Source organism: Dioscorea cayenensis, chromosome 18 (assembly GCF_009730915.1).
Source record: "Dioscorea cayenensis subsp. rotundata cultivar TDr96_F1 chromosome 18, TDr96_F1_v2_PseudoChromosome.rev07_lg8_w22 25.fasta, whole genome shotgun sequence".
In the NCBI taxonomy this organism is placed as follows: Eukaryota; Viridiplantae; Streptophyta; class Magnoliopsida; order Dioscoreales; family Dioscoreaceae; genus Dioscorea; species Dioscorea cayenensis.
In genome coordinates, this window is record NC_052488.1 from 7207414 (window position 1) to 7222864 (window position 15451).

General features: G+C 41.5%; 1 non-coding gene across 1 annotated transcript; it reads right to left on the bottom strand.

The window, feature by feature from the left end:
• Positions 1–9958: 9958 nt before the first annotated feature.
• LOC120283189 lies at positions 9959–10065 on the bottom strand. Its single transcript, XR_005543187.1, has one exon. It is a non-coding gene; the product is annotated as a small nucleolar RNA R71 (small nucleolar RNA).
• Positions 10066–15451: the final 5386 nt, after the last annotated feature.

Sequence of the window (15451 nt, forward strand, 5' to 3'; positions counted from 1 at the left end):
CCCAAGCTCACATGGTTGCAAGTTCATTCTCGTGGCAGTCGATTACATATCTAAATGGGTGGAAGCTCAGGCCCTACCAACAAGCGACACAAGGGAAGTGGTAAAATTCTTAAAGAAAACTTTTCTCCAGGTTTGGAACACCACGGACAATCATTAGCGATCGAGGCACTCACTTTTGTAATGCTCAGTTTGCAAAAATTCTAAAGCGCTACAATGTTTACCACAAACTAGCAACGCCATATCATCCACAAACTAGCGAGCAAGTGGAAGCTTCCAACTGGGATTTAAAAAGAATCTTGGAGAAAAATGTTGCTCAGAATAGAAGAGACTGGGAAGATCACTTGGATAATGCTCTCTGGGCATACAGAATTGCATATAAGACTCCTATAGGGACCACTCCATACAGATTAGTCTATGGAAAAGCTTGCCACTTACCTGTTGAACTTGAACACAAAGCTTATTGGGCTATTAAATTTCTAAATCTTGATTCCACTCTTGCAGGTGAGAAGAGGAAGTTTCATTTGAATGAATTGGATGAATGGTGCGCCATGGCATACGAAAATTCCAAACTTTACAAAGAAAGGGTGAAGCAGTACCATGATAGGCATATCAAGTACCTAAACAATTTCAAGTAGGAGGCCAAGTTTTACTATTCAACTCCAGGCTAAGACTATTCCCAGGAAAGCTTAGGTCACGTTAGTTTGGTCTATATACGGTCACTCAAGTTTCTCCACACGGAGCAATTGAAGTAACTCACCCCAAAAAAGGCACTTTTAAGGTGAATGGATAGAGGTTGAAGCTATATTTTAATACCAACAATTCGAAGTTGACCGGGGGAAATTTCAAATTATTCGAACCCCCATGAGGTAGGTGAAAAGGTACGTCAGGCTCGTGACGTTAAACAAGCGCTTCTTGGGAGGCGACCCAAGCATGCCGGGGTTTATTTTGATGTTTGAGTGTTCTTTGTGTTCATGTTCTTGTTATTTTTCGTATTCTCTTGGAGTTATTAATTTAAATAAGTCCATGCTCTCATTATTTTGTGTATCATGATCATTGTCCATGTGATTGTTTACCTATTTTTATTGTTGCGTAGCACTTGTTTGAAGTATCATTTCATGCATTAGATCAAAATTTTGAACCATTATTTCATGTTGGAGATGATTTTAGAACACTTTGTAGCCTTGCCCATGAGTTTGGAGAAGCATTCAAAGCTTTAAAGCATAATTTTAAGTCCAAACGGCCTCAATGAGGAGCTCATTGAGGCAGTCTGGATTTTTCCAGAAAGTTTGGCTTGCTCCAAACAGCCTCAATGAGTTACTCATTGAGGTCGTTTGGAAATTCCAACAACTTTACACTACTCCAAACGGCATCAATGAGCACCTCATTGAGGCTGTATGGAGTCACATTTTACATGGGAACCTTGCCATCTTTTCTTTCTTTCCATTCTTCTTCTTCTCTAGCCAACCCCTAGCTTCCATCATTCATCAAACCATGGCCGAATCTCACCACTTCTTGTTCTAAATCATCTCCTCATCTCCTTGGGAAGTAGATCTAGTGTTCTTCTTCAAGCTAAACTCAAATGCTCTCAAGCTTTTGTTGGTAAGGAACTTGATGAGAAAAATTTATTCTATTCTTTTCTTCTTGGTTTCTTGAGTTTTTGTGTGGATTGTTTCAAACTTTTAGCTTGTATTGTGTGGTATGAACATCATATCTTTGAATTTTCTTGAAAATATGTACAAAGATTTTCGAATTCATGATGATGGGAGACTCTTGCAAGTTGAATAGTATCCATACGGGCTCCATATGCCCGTATGGATCCTATTCTCTTGAGTTTCATCATGTTTTTATCCATTTTCATGCCACATTATGCATCCTCTTGGATTCCTTTAATTCTTACTTGAATTATTATTGATGTAGGAATGCCACACGTAAAGAAACTCGCATCTAAACGGCCAAGGAACGACTCTCACACCCTCAAAGAACCTCGTTTCTCTTGTTCTCTTCACAAGTCTCGTTATGAAAATTTAAAGACCAAACCATTTGGTACTTTTCAGCATATTGAGTGGAATGTCCTAGGAGAACTTGGTTGGGATGAGCAAGTGAGAGATTTATTTGCTCAAAATGGTTAGACGGAATTATTTTCAATCGATGAACCTACTTTTCGCCAACTCACATTGGAGGTGTTGAGCAAATTTGAGGTGAAGCAAGATGAGAGGAGTGTTCTCATTCGATGACAATGTGCAATTAGGTTCCAAGCTTTTGGCAAGATTCATGAAATGAACCACATGGAGTTTGCAAAATACATGGGAATTTATGATGATGAGTTCATTAGCGCGTCATTGCTTAATTGGCCCCTCATTGATTATCCATTTGGCATGAGTGCAAGCAAATATTGGAAGTCCTTAGCACCTAGTGACACCACAAATATGCAGAAGGTTACTCGTTTGGTGAACCTCCTCCACAGATACATTCATGCTCTCATCTCACGCTTTATTGGAGGTCGGAAAGATAGCACGGGTGTAGTTACACAATCCGACTTGTTCACCATGTATGGCATCCTCGAGGAGTATCCTATCCATCTTGGGCATCTTGTTGCTGAATCGTTCATTCATCAGGGTCAGTTTGTTCATCTGGGATCTATCTTTGCAGGGCCCTACATCACAAGATTAATCCACGGTATGAATTTGTTGGACCGCACTAAAGGCATGACTATAATCGGAGATGTGGCACCTCTTGGAGCGCCTGTCTTGCGAGCAATTGGTTTGTTAGAGAAAAAGAGTGTCATATGCAGACTTGCTTCACACTTGACCATAGGAGAATCCAGTCAGCATAATCATGATGAGTCAGAGTCCAAATATGATGGAGTATCCACTCAGGACCCTCCTGGCACTTCATTCCCATCAGACTTTGACTCTAGATTCAAGACTATGGAGGATGACATTCAGGCTATTCATCATTAGTAGCGCGAGATACGAGGACAGATTTAGCAGGTTTTAGAGGGTCAGCGCCAGCTCATGGAGCATTTCCAGCAGTTTATCATCTCCTCCCGTGGATCATCCTCACAGGCTACTACTGCTTCCTGCTCCATTCCCCCGCCACCTTCAGCGCCATTTGATGATATATTTCATTTTTTAGCATGGACACTTGTTTTTATTTCTGCAGTTTGCTTATTTCGATTTTACTTTTAATGCAAGTGTGTTTGTTTAATTTTAATAAGTCGGGAAGGGGATGCCCTACCAACCTTGTGTTCAACTTTGCTTCCTTTTATCTAGTATGTTTGTGTTTGGGTACTCCTTAGTACTTATTTTTGCAATCTTAATTTTTGTTTGGAATGATAATGCCCCTTTATGCCTTGCAGGGCATTAAGGGAGCTTGGTGAGCCTCTCCACATTCCATGGAAGCTGGATCTGACATGGAAAGCTTGCAACACCTTTTGTTTGGGTCATATCTCGCCTTGTGCACAAGATTTAACCAGTGAAGTTCGTTCCACCCTCCTCCATTGTTTTCATTGTATATATTATTATGTTTTTCATGACTAGTGCACATTGGGGACAATGTACAACACTAGGTGTGGGGATGGGTGGATCTTTTGATCTAGGGTATTATTTGCATGCTAGTTTACGCATGATAGCTTGTTAATTATTGTAAGACTCTTATAGCATGGATTAATGATTGATTTGAGTTACATATTTGTTATTATACTCTATTGAATCTTGTTTCACCTCTAGTATTGTCTTGTGCACTGAATCTTATGTTGATGCCCTCGGAATAGCCAACTTGACTACTCTAACTCTCTTGTATTCTTAACACACAACTTTGAGTATTTGGTTTTAGAGTATTAAGTTCTTTTATTCAATGAACTCTTAAAAACTTCTAAGTCTTGTTGTCCTAGCCCTAGTTTTGTGGAATGTAGAGTAGTCTGAAGATGTGATCTAGGGTGAATGTGAAAAAGAAAATGTGAAAAAAAAATGAAATGAAAATGAATGAAAAAGAAAAAAAATGAAAATAGAAAAAGAAAAATGAGTATATGTCAGTATTCCTCTGCTAGTGAAGCATGAATGCATCTATGTAGAAAGTAATCGAGTAGTTGGGTGGCTCTTGTGACTAACCAGCATGTGCACCCTCCAGAAAGGTTTCTTTGTGCAGTCTATGTTAGCCGGACTTGAAAAAAATTTGATGAAATGAAGTGAAAATAAAAACCCTAGTGATCTTGTTGACTACCTACTAGAGGCTTTGAAAAGGAAAAGGGATTTAGTTCATGTTCAGAACTTAGAAGGATCTTACTTGTTTATTGAAGTAGCACTTAGCATTTTTAAGACATAGTACTCTTTGCATGTGGAGTGATTAGCATCTAGAGCTGTACTGATTGAAGTCAGTAAGCTAGACCAGGTCAGGGTAGATGAAATACAAGATTCACACACATGGCACAGACATATAAGAGGTGAGACATGATCTTTTTGTTGTGCTTAATGTTTTGTAACTCATTATCTATATATCATTTTCCAATGCTTGTAGAGTCTTGTATTTATTTGAGCCGGAGGTAATGCATTTAGCCACTTATCATTTCCCTTGTTCTTCATGATTTATTTGCTTCAGGACAAGCAAACGATTAGGTGCGGGGATATTTGATAAGTGTCTAAATGTACGTATTTTAGTGTATATATTTGATGTATTTAGCATGTATTTCTATAAGGATTGATGCCCATTTTGTGCTTAGCCATATATGATATTTTCTTTTCAGGGCACAGAAACGCCATGGAGAACACAAAGATACAATTTGGGCAAAAAAGAGAAGAAAACCAAGTCATGGTATTGTAGCGGCGCTGTAGCAAAATCACTATAGCTACCACTGTAGCACCTGGAGAGTTTTCAAGTGTGAAATTGAACCATGGTATACGGGCTCAATGCTGCCCGGGATGATTACTGTAGCTATTGAAGAAGATGATTTGCTTGAAGGCATACTGGCTCAATGAGGTGCTCATTGAGCCAGTATAGAGACTATTCTAAGAGCTTTCTGTGTACTTTGCCTACCCCAAACGGCCTCAATGAGCTCCTCATTGAGCCGGTATACCACCTCAATGAGCTCCTCATTGAGCCGATATACCACCCATGTAGAGGCCAATTTGTGAGAGATGTTGGGGGATATCTGAGGGTATCTTGAAGGCCATTTGAGGGACTTTTTGGGGGAGGACTCTGGGCAGCCATTACTTGGGAGAGAAAGGAGAACGAAGACATCATTCTTGGGAGTGTTTTGGTTTGAGGCTTGGAGAGATCAAGATCTTGAACTTCAAGGGGAGAGCTTCATCATCAAAAGAGGAGGAGCATTCGGCCTTCCTTGGGTTAGAGGAATCGTCATTCGGCTGTCATTCTTCATCCTCATCATCATTCGGACTAGGGAGTGTCATTTATGCAATTACTTCTTAATTTTGTTGAGTTTGAGATACTTGTTTGTATGATGGCATACTAGACCCCCAAGGCCACCGGATGTAGGTGAACCTTGCGGGGTTCATCATGTATTTTGGATGCTACACTTAAATTTGGAATGCATTGGTGTGATTTATGGTTTGGCTCATTGTATTTCATGGCTAGAACTATTATGTGGAGAAATCCTTAATTCTTGTTTGAGTTGTACATGTTGACGTGACCTACTCGCGTGTACTAGATCGTTAATGAGCTAAAAGGGGTAATCTTTGACCAACATACCGAGAAATTGGATGTAGGTAGCCCCTCCGAACCATGAGGATAAACTTAGGTTAAGTGTATCCTTGTTGCATGTTCTTCATTCACTTAATGCAATCGTAGGGATATGATTAAGGAGAGATCCTTGTCATCATTTGTACGAGATTAAGGAGAAATTTGGGTTGAACTATTGTTGAAGTCCGTCGGTCTAAATCACCTTTGATATTTTATTCTTATGCATCCATATATCATGATGACCCCTCATGAGGATCCTCGTCCCTAGGCCTATTTTTATTATCATTGCTTTTGTGATTTCCTTGCTTGCCTTGGATTGTGCTCTATTTACATTCTTGCATGTATTAGAGTAGTATACCATGCTCAAGTTGTAAGGTTAGATAATAGGTGATGGATGAGTAATAGGAGCTCCTTAGCCCCGTGGAATACGATGCTTGGGCCCTCGCTCAAAGTATTACTTGGAGACCCCGTACACTTGCGGGTGATCAATCAAGTTTTTGGCGCTGTTGCCGGGGAACATAAGGAATTCTAGGAAACTTCTAGCTTATTGCTCTAACTATTTTTTCTTTTCTTTTATTTCTTCTTTTCATTTGTTTTACTTCTTTTTAAGCTCAACTTTCTTTATCTTTATTGACTTTGCAAGGTGCGGTGCATGACACGAGCAAATCCATCAAACCTAGTTGCACCTAATAGTGAAATTGGAGAAGGTTAATTTCCACATGGCCGTGTGGAACCCTACAGAGGCTTTTCCTCCATCCCGAGAGCACACAGGGACGTGTGAGTACCCTGTGAGTACCGTTATGAGCATCCATATGCCCGTATAGAATTTCCACAGGGGCGTGTGGGCCACTTAGCCATTTTCTCGGTAAGCCAGAGAAGCCACATGGGCGTGTGGGTGCCCCTGTGGGTCGGGTACAAGGGCATGGAGAATTTTCATACGCCCGTGTTGATGCGTTCAAAGGCAACTTAAGCTATCCCGAGAGCACACAGGGGCGTTTGTCTGCCCCTGTGATGCTCCCCTATAGAGTCACACGACCGTATGGAATTTCCCCACACCCGTGTTTATGCACAGAACGCTAAGAGGTGTGGTTTTTCTTTAGAACCTACTAGCGCCTCTTCATCTTTTCACTCCCAAACACTTAGAGAACATATCTCTTTGCTCTCCTGACCCCTCACCATCGATTTATAGAGATTTGAGTGAGTTTTCTGGCCGTATTCAAAGTTTTTTCTTTCCATTTCGTTGGTAAGCCCTCTTTCCTCTTTTCTTCGCCAAATCTTAATTTATTTTATGTAAACTAGTGAATGTTGCTTCGATTTCATGTTTAAATGGTTGGTGTATACTTTTAGAAAAAATTTTGAGTGAATTTGTAATGTATTTTTGGGATTTTTGCATAGTGGTCGTGCGGCTTTCACGCCCCGAAGATCCACATGGGCATGTGGAATTTCCACACGACCGTGTTAATTTCTGCACAATTAGGTTCAAAGTTTATTTGATCAATTTCTATTTAATTCTTCCAGATATGGCACCCAGGACCAAGAAAGCAGCCAACAAGCATCCCTGAGAGCATTCTCCTGAGCCTGAGCACATGGAGTTTGCCATTCCTGAGCATCAGGTCCAATTTGAGCGTTTGTCGAAGCTCAAGTTCAAACAATCGCGTTTGCTCGACTTGAGTGCATTGAGAGAGATACAGCTGGGAGATGATATGGCAGGTGAGGTAAAGGAGCTACTATCAGTGGGTAGCTGGAGGCACTTATTATCGATCAGAGAATCGACGATCTGTATGTTGACATTGGTGGTGCTCGCCTCAGTTGAGTTCGACAGAGCTTACAGCAGTTTCTTGAGTATTGACACTATACAGTTTAGAACATTTGGACAGTATCATAGTATGAGCGTCACACAAATCTCGATCATACTGGGTTTGTATGATGAGGAATTTACAGACATCGAGGAGTATGAGCAGCTGCCGACAGACTACCTCGACAGTTTGACACCGTAGCGTGCATACAGAGCATTATGCAGCCAGGGACAGTATGATTCGGGAGTGTCTAAGTTGACATATCTCTCCCGACTTGCCTATAGGTACATCCATGCTGTTCTGAGTAGATTAGTGAACTGTCGTGGCAATAGACGGGAGTTTTGAGTCGGCAACAGTTACTCTACCCCTATTCTATAGTACTGAGTAAGCCACTCAATCTTGGACACATTATGTAGAGTATCTACCGCATCAGGGTCAGTATACCAGGGTCAGAGTCTTCTTCTGAGGCCCGTACATCAGCAGACTCATCATCAGGATGGGTTTGCGAAATGCGATCAGGGGAGCCAAGAAGATGATAGTACCATCTCCCCTCAGCTTGGAGACTATGAGACTCATGTGGATAATCCGGAGATACACAAATGGAGTTTATGTGATGATCATACCCCCACTAGAGCCAACCGAGGACAAGGGTGAGGCAGTAGAGGGTTTACAGCTTGCTCCTGAGCTACAGCCTTAGAAGATGGAGACTGAGGCACCACCTGCAGCACAGGAGCCACCTATAGTGCGTATGTTTTCTCCATCTCTAGCCTATGATCATTTTGTGAGACTCGAGAGTGTTGTAGGGGTGCTAAGGACAGAGCTAGCTAAGGTTCGTGCGACACAGGCTGTGAACCACACAAAGGTGATTGCTCATCTTGATATTCTACAGCAGTTTCTTGAGCGAGACGCGACCTCGCCTTTTGTGATGAGACCCAGAGCTCCACCGACTCCTCTGGCATCACCAGTACCTCCATTACTGATAAGTGCTTGTGTATTATTAATATGAAGTATTCTTTTCTTACGATAAACATTTCTTTTCTCAGATTTTATTGCTAATACATGTGTTTTTGTGTTCTTTTGTACATGTAGGGTTGTGAAGCCCAATGTAGAAGAAAGAAGCCAAAGTAGATTGCGAATGCATTTTTGTTGATGGAATCTTGAAGTGAACACACGAGAAGACACAAGTTGTGCTCAAAGACATATGAGTCTCTGTGAACCTCCATTATACTTAATGGAATATGTAAATTGGAGGGGCACCAAGGCAATCACACTCATATGTTCTGACTTGTGCAAGGGTAGCAAGATCTTCGTTGATGTTATCCCCTATTAAAGAAGTGACTCAATCTATGGCATAGATGTGTGGCCGTTTATTATGCCTCGATGAAAAGTGTGGACTCATGAGATTTTTTGGCAGAGTACTATAGCGGGTACTTTAGCAAATTACTATGGCAATTTATTGTAGCAGTTACGTGATATAATAGTTGGCTTTGCACTTGTACTTGTTAAACATCAGTTTGGGACCGTGTAGAGTTAGTCACGGTTGACCTTAGGATTGGGACAATGTATTTTAGGATTTCCACAACTTGTTAAACATCAGTTGCCAGATATAATAGTTAGCCTTGCACTTGATGCAATAATCCTAGGGGAGCAATGTCCGAGTGCCCTACTTTCTATCGATTGCCTTTCCTCTCATATTATTGTGCCTCTCTTTCTTATTTTCTTTATTACTTTTCATATTGATTTTGTTCACACCACTATCGATTCATCTTTACTTTAGTTAAGTAGCAAGGTGTGTATCAAGTTTTTGGCGCCGTTGCCGAGAATAGGCATTTTAGAAACACTTTGCACTTTGTTATTTTAGCTATTCATTATTTACTCTATTTCACACTTTCTTATTCTATCATCATTCTGATTTGTTTTTCTTTCTTTTATAGCAACTCCAGGTTATGATCTGAGAGAACCCTTCGACATTGGTTGAAGGATATCCTGAACTTGAACGAACACTTCGTAGAAGGGGGTAAAGAACCTGTGCAAGAACAAAATCATTCAGCTGAGATAGAGGGTGAAGGATCTGAAAACATGGCTGAACAAGAGGGCTAACGAAGAACTCTTTCAGATTTTGTTAGACCTACTATTCATAGGACACAATTGAGCATTGTGAGGCCACCGGTAGCAGCCCAGAATTTTGAGTTGAAGCCAGCCTTTATTCAGATGGTTCAACAGTCCGCATACTTTAATGGGTTAGCCGATGAAGACCTGAAAGTCATATTGAGAACTTCTTTGAAGTTTGTGACATGTTGAAGATTAGTGGGGTTTCTGATGAAGCAATTCGCTTGAGGGCTTTCCCATTCTCTTTGAAAGGAAGGGCCAAACAGTGGCTCCATTCATTGCCAAGAGCTTCCATCACAACATGGAACAAAATGGTCAAAGCTTTCCTTGCAAGGTACTTCCCTCCGGGAAATCGGGTAAAGCTTCGCAATGAGATATCTTCATTTGTTTAGATGGAGCTTGAAACTTTGTTTGAGACTTGGGAACGATTCAAGGACCTTTTACGGAAGTGTCTCCAATATGGGTTCCCTAAGTGGATGATTATTAATACATTTTATAACGGGTTGAGCTCAAGTAACAAATAACTTCGAGATGCCGCCGTAGGAGGTACCATAGGGAACAAAACCCCTGAAGAAGCCCGATAATTGATTAAAGAAATGGGTTTGAATAGCTACCAATGGAATGCAAGAGAAAGGAAGAAAGTGGCCGGACTGCATGAAATTGATGCGGTCACATCCTTGGTAGTCCAAGTAGAGGCACTAAGCAAAAAATTGGATGCACTGACTTCACCAAAGGTAGCCGCAATCATAATTTGTGATGGTTGTGGGGGTTCGCATATGCCATCCGATTGTCCTATTTTGATTACTACTTCAACCCCAACTGAACAAGTAGACTTTGTGGGCAATTTGTTAAGAGGACAAGGCAATCCTTATAGCAACACCTACAACCAAGGGTGGAGAAGCCATCCCAAATTTTCTTGGAATAACCAAGGACAGTAAAAGGCCATGGCACCACCGGGTTTTCAACAACAACAAGCCTCGAACATGGAGAACCGAGTTTAAGGCTTGGAAACCCGGATGACCGATTTAGAGAAAGCTTTAACAAGATTCGTCCAGTCATCAGACACAAGGTTTCAATCTTTTGAAGCTACACTTCACAACCACACCGCGTTATTTCACAATATAGAAAATCAAGTGGGGGAAATTTTGAAGTCTCTATCGGAGAGACCTCAAGGGAGTTTACCTAGCAACACCGAAACCAATCCGAGAGAACATGTGAAGACAATCACTTTGAGAAGTGGTCATGAGGTTGAGGGTAGTCTTCCAAGTGAGAAAACCAATGTTGAAGCACCCGATGTCACGGAGGTTGAGGAGAGAGCAAACAAGGAGAAAGAGGTGGCAACCCCACCTTACAAGCCAGGAATCCCTTATCCTTCGAGATTGAATAACAACCAAAATGCTGAGCAATACAAGAAGTTCTTGGGTCTATTCAAGCAATTGCACATCAACATTCCTTTTGTGGAGGTGTTATCCTAAATGCTTGAGTATGCAAAGTTTTTGAAGGATCTTTTGACCAACAAGAGGAAATTGGAGGAGAGTGCATCGGTGATCTTAGATACCTCTTGTTTGGCGGTGTTGCAAAAGAATATGCTGGACTAGAAGAAAGACCCCAGAAGCTTTGTTATTCCATGCAAAATTGGTAATATGGGTGAAGAGATGGCATTAGTGGATTCAGGGGCTAGTATCAACATCATGCCATACTCGGATGACACTTCAATTGGCCCACTCGGATGACACTTCAATTGGCGAACCGAACGGTTAGACATCCGAGGGGCATTATCGAAGACATACTTGTGAAGGTTGATAAGTACATATTTCATGTGGACTTTGTAGTGTTGTATGTCGACAAGGATGTAGATGTTCCTTTGATACTTGGGAGGCCATTCTTGCACACTTCCAAGGCACTTATCGACATAGACGATGGGGAGTTAACACTGAGGGTTCACGACGACAAGTTGACATACCGTCTCGCCGAAGCCACGTGACATTCTCTTGACTTTGATGATACTCTTTACTTTCTTGACACTACCAATGAACTAATGGATGAATATGTGCAGGAAATGATAAATCCAGATCCATATGAAGAAGTACTAGACCAAGAAGTGGAAAATGAAGAAGTCTTGATGCTTGGTCTAGAAATAAAGGTACCATCTATCCTGAGGATCGTGAAGAAGGTGCTCCGAAAAATGAAGCGAGCAAGGAGATGCCACAAGAAACGCCTCAAGGCTAATGGGGATATACAAGAACGGATTGAGGGTGACAAACCCTCATGTGGTATCATGCTCGATAACTCCTCCTCTACTCTCAAAAGATTATGTTCATCATGCTTTCAAGTTATTGGTAAGAAGGAAACCTTCATCCATGAGCCCCCGTGAGGTAAGGAGAGGTATGTCAAGCTTAGTGACGTTAAACAAGAGCTTCTTGGGAGGCAACACAAGTCTTTACTATTTTTCTAGTTTTAAGTTTGGTACTTGTATGAATAAGGCTTTGAGTGTTGGTGTTTTAATTTTTACATGCAAATTGTTGTGTTTTTCTTGTGGATCATTGATGTTTTCATGTGCATAATTGTGTTTGGCGAAGTTCTTGGTCGTTTGAGCATGTGTTTTATGATTCTCTGGTTACTTTGGCATAATATAGGTAGGCTTTGAATAGGTGTAAATGTTCAAAAATTTTCTGCAAGGTTTGTGATTTTTTCTAAGTCATCTAGAGAAGACACACGGCCATGTGAAAATTACACACGGGCATGTGTTTTCGTTCAGAGCTCCTCCCGAGAGGACATAGGGGCGTGTGTCAACCCCTGTGAATGACTTTGTAATGGTCACACGCCCTTGTGGAATTTACACACGAGCATGTGTTTCTCTGCGGACGTTTAGAGCTCTATCCCGAGAGCACACAAGGGTGTGTGTTTGCCCCTGTGTCTGACATTGTGCATTACACAGGGGCATGGATAATTTCTACACGCCCGTGTGATTTCCAGTAGAGAAGACCTTGCCATGCTGAGAAGACACAGGGGTGTGTGAGTGCCCCTGGGTGTAACCCTATGAAGATCTACACGCTCGTGTGGAATTTCCACAGGGGCGTGTGGAACACTTAGAATTTTTTTCTCGGTTGGACAGAGAAGCCACAGGGGTGTATGTGTGCCCCTGTGGGTCAGGCACACGGGCGTGGGGAATTTCCACACGCTCATGTGGATGCGTTCAGAGACAAAGTGTACTATCCCGAGAGCACACAGGGGCGTGTGTCTACCCCTATGAGGCTCTTTTGTGAAGTCACACGGGTGTGGGTAATTTTCAAACGCCCGTGTGGATGTACAAAACACCAAGAGGCGCGGGTTTTCTTTAAAATCTTTTCGCGTTTCTTCATCTTTTTCACTCCTAAACATTCAGAGAACACATCCATTCACTCCCAAAACCCTGTGAAGTTGATTTGGAGAGGTTTTATTCAAGTTTTCCAGCCGATTTCAAAGTTTTCAACTTCATTTTGTCAGTAAATCCTTATCTTCTCTTTTCTTCACTATACTTGTTTTTATTGGATGAAATTTGTGAATTTGCTTCGTTTCTATGCTAGAATGGTTATTACATGTTTAGAATGAGTTTAGAGATGAATTTGATGTATTTTTCATGGATCTTAGCACAAGGGCCGTGCGGTTTTCAAGTCTCGTGGATCCACACGGTCGTGTGGAACTTCTACACGACTATGTGGATTTTTGCAATATTAATTTGTGAGTGTTTTGATCGATTTTCTTTTCGAATCTTGCAGATATGGTCCCTATATTGAAGAAGCAAGACGGCAAGTATCCCCGAGAGCCCTCACCTAAGCCGGAGGATATAGAGTTCTCGATTCCTGAGCACCTGGCTCGATTCGAGCATTTGTCAAAGCTTAAGTTCGGTCAGACGTGATTTCTTGATTTGAGCTCACTCAAGGAGATGCAGTTAGCTGATGACATGGCCGATGAGATTGATGAGCTCCTCTCAGTGAGTAGTTGGAAACGTTTATTGTTAATCAGGGAGCCATCTATCCGCATACTTATACTAGAGGTGCTCTCATCATTTGAGTTCGATCGCTCTTTGATTGCTTCCTCACAAGTGTACGAGATCGCCAAGTAATACCTCATGTGAAGACACGAGGATCGTATTCTACAGGGCTAAGGATCTCCTCTTACTCCTTCTCGAGCTATTATCTAGCCTAAGATCTCAAGTGAGGGAATTTACTCTAGTAGGTGAAATTAAAACTAAAACAAGATTATCAACAAATTAGAGAGAACAAGCAATAAGCAAGCAAGAAACTCAATGTAATGCAAAGGCCTATGGATGCGGATCCCCTTGAGGGATTATCATGAAACATGGATGATGAATAAAAGATGTAAGGGTAAAATGGACAATGAGATTCCAAGATTAGAACAATCCCAATTTCTCGGCATGATAATACAAGTATCCCCTTCTAATCCAATCATGATCTAATACATGCTAGCAAGTCACATCTACATGCATTACTCATAAAAGAGCTACGGATTTCTCCTTAGTGTAGCACTTAGCATGCAAACACTGGATTAAATCTCAAAATTACCCAAGCATGGAATTAACAAGTCATCATCTAAAATACATTATAAAACCCCCCAAGGTTCACCAACACCCGGTGGCCTTGGGGTCTAGTGTGTCATCATCCCACAACAAGTAATACAATCAAGTGAAACACAAAAGAAAAGCATAAGTGACACTACCTAGATGAAATGGTGGAGGAGGAGATAGAATATATGCCAAATGAAGCTTCCACCGCTAAAGGAATGCCGAATGACGCTTCCTCTAGCCGCAGATCTCCTTCCTTCAAATCGTGGTAGATCTCCCCTTGAATGATGTTGCCTTCTTGTCTTGAGAGTCTTGGACCTTGGCCTTGAATGATCTCCTAGCTTCATTGCCCTTCTTCTCCTTCCCAAGGTCCCCCTAAAGGCTCTCAAGTGGTCTCCCAAAATAAGCCCAGCAAAAAGCCCCTTTGTTCTGCCCTTAAAGTCAGTATTTATACCCCCCACGATATTCGGGCCGTATAGGGGTCGTATGGGGGTTGGATAGCACTCAAAACCCCTAGATTCGCATTTCATACGGGGTGCATACGGCCCCATATACTAGGTAGTATGAAAATCTGGGCAGACAACTCCAAATCATTCTGCTGCTATAGTGCATACGGCCCCCATACTGGGTAGTATGGGGGGTGGTATAAAATTCATGTTTTCTTGTCTTTTCACCTAAATGATATCTTCTTGTTCTCCATGGCTTCCTTATGCCCTACAAAGTAAATAGTAGACGATTAAGCGCAAAACGGGCATCAAACCTCACAAAATATATGCAAAGTGAATACGATATATATATGAAAACACCTACATTTAGACACGATCCAGTTTAGAGTAAAAGACAAGAAAACATGAATTTTATACCACCCCCCATAATGGGTAGTATGGGGGGTGGTATAAAATTCATGTTTTCTTGTCTTTTCACCTAAATGATATCTTCTTGTTCTCCATGGCTTCCTTATGCCCTACAAAGTAAATAGTAGATGATTAAGCACAAAACGGGCATCAAACCTCACAAAATATATGCAATGTGAATACGATATATATATGAAAACACCTACATTTAGACACGATCCAGTTTAGAGTATTTGGACATCACCACAACATGAGTGTCAGTCAGTTTTCAATTCTACTTGGACTATATAATGAGGCATTCACAGACATAGAGGAGTACGCTCAGTTACCGACAGACTATCCTGGTGCTTTGACACCGTAGAGAGCGTATAGAGCATCATGTGGTCAAGGCCAGTACTAGCCAGGGGTGTGCAAGGCCATGTGCCTTTCTCGAC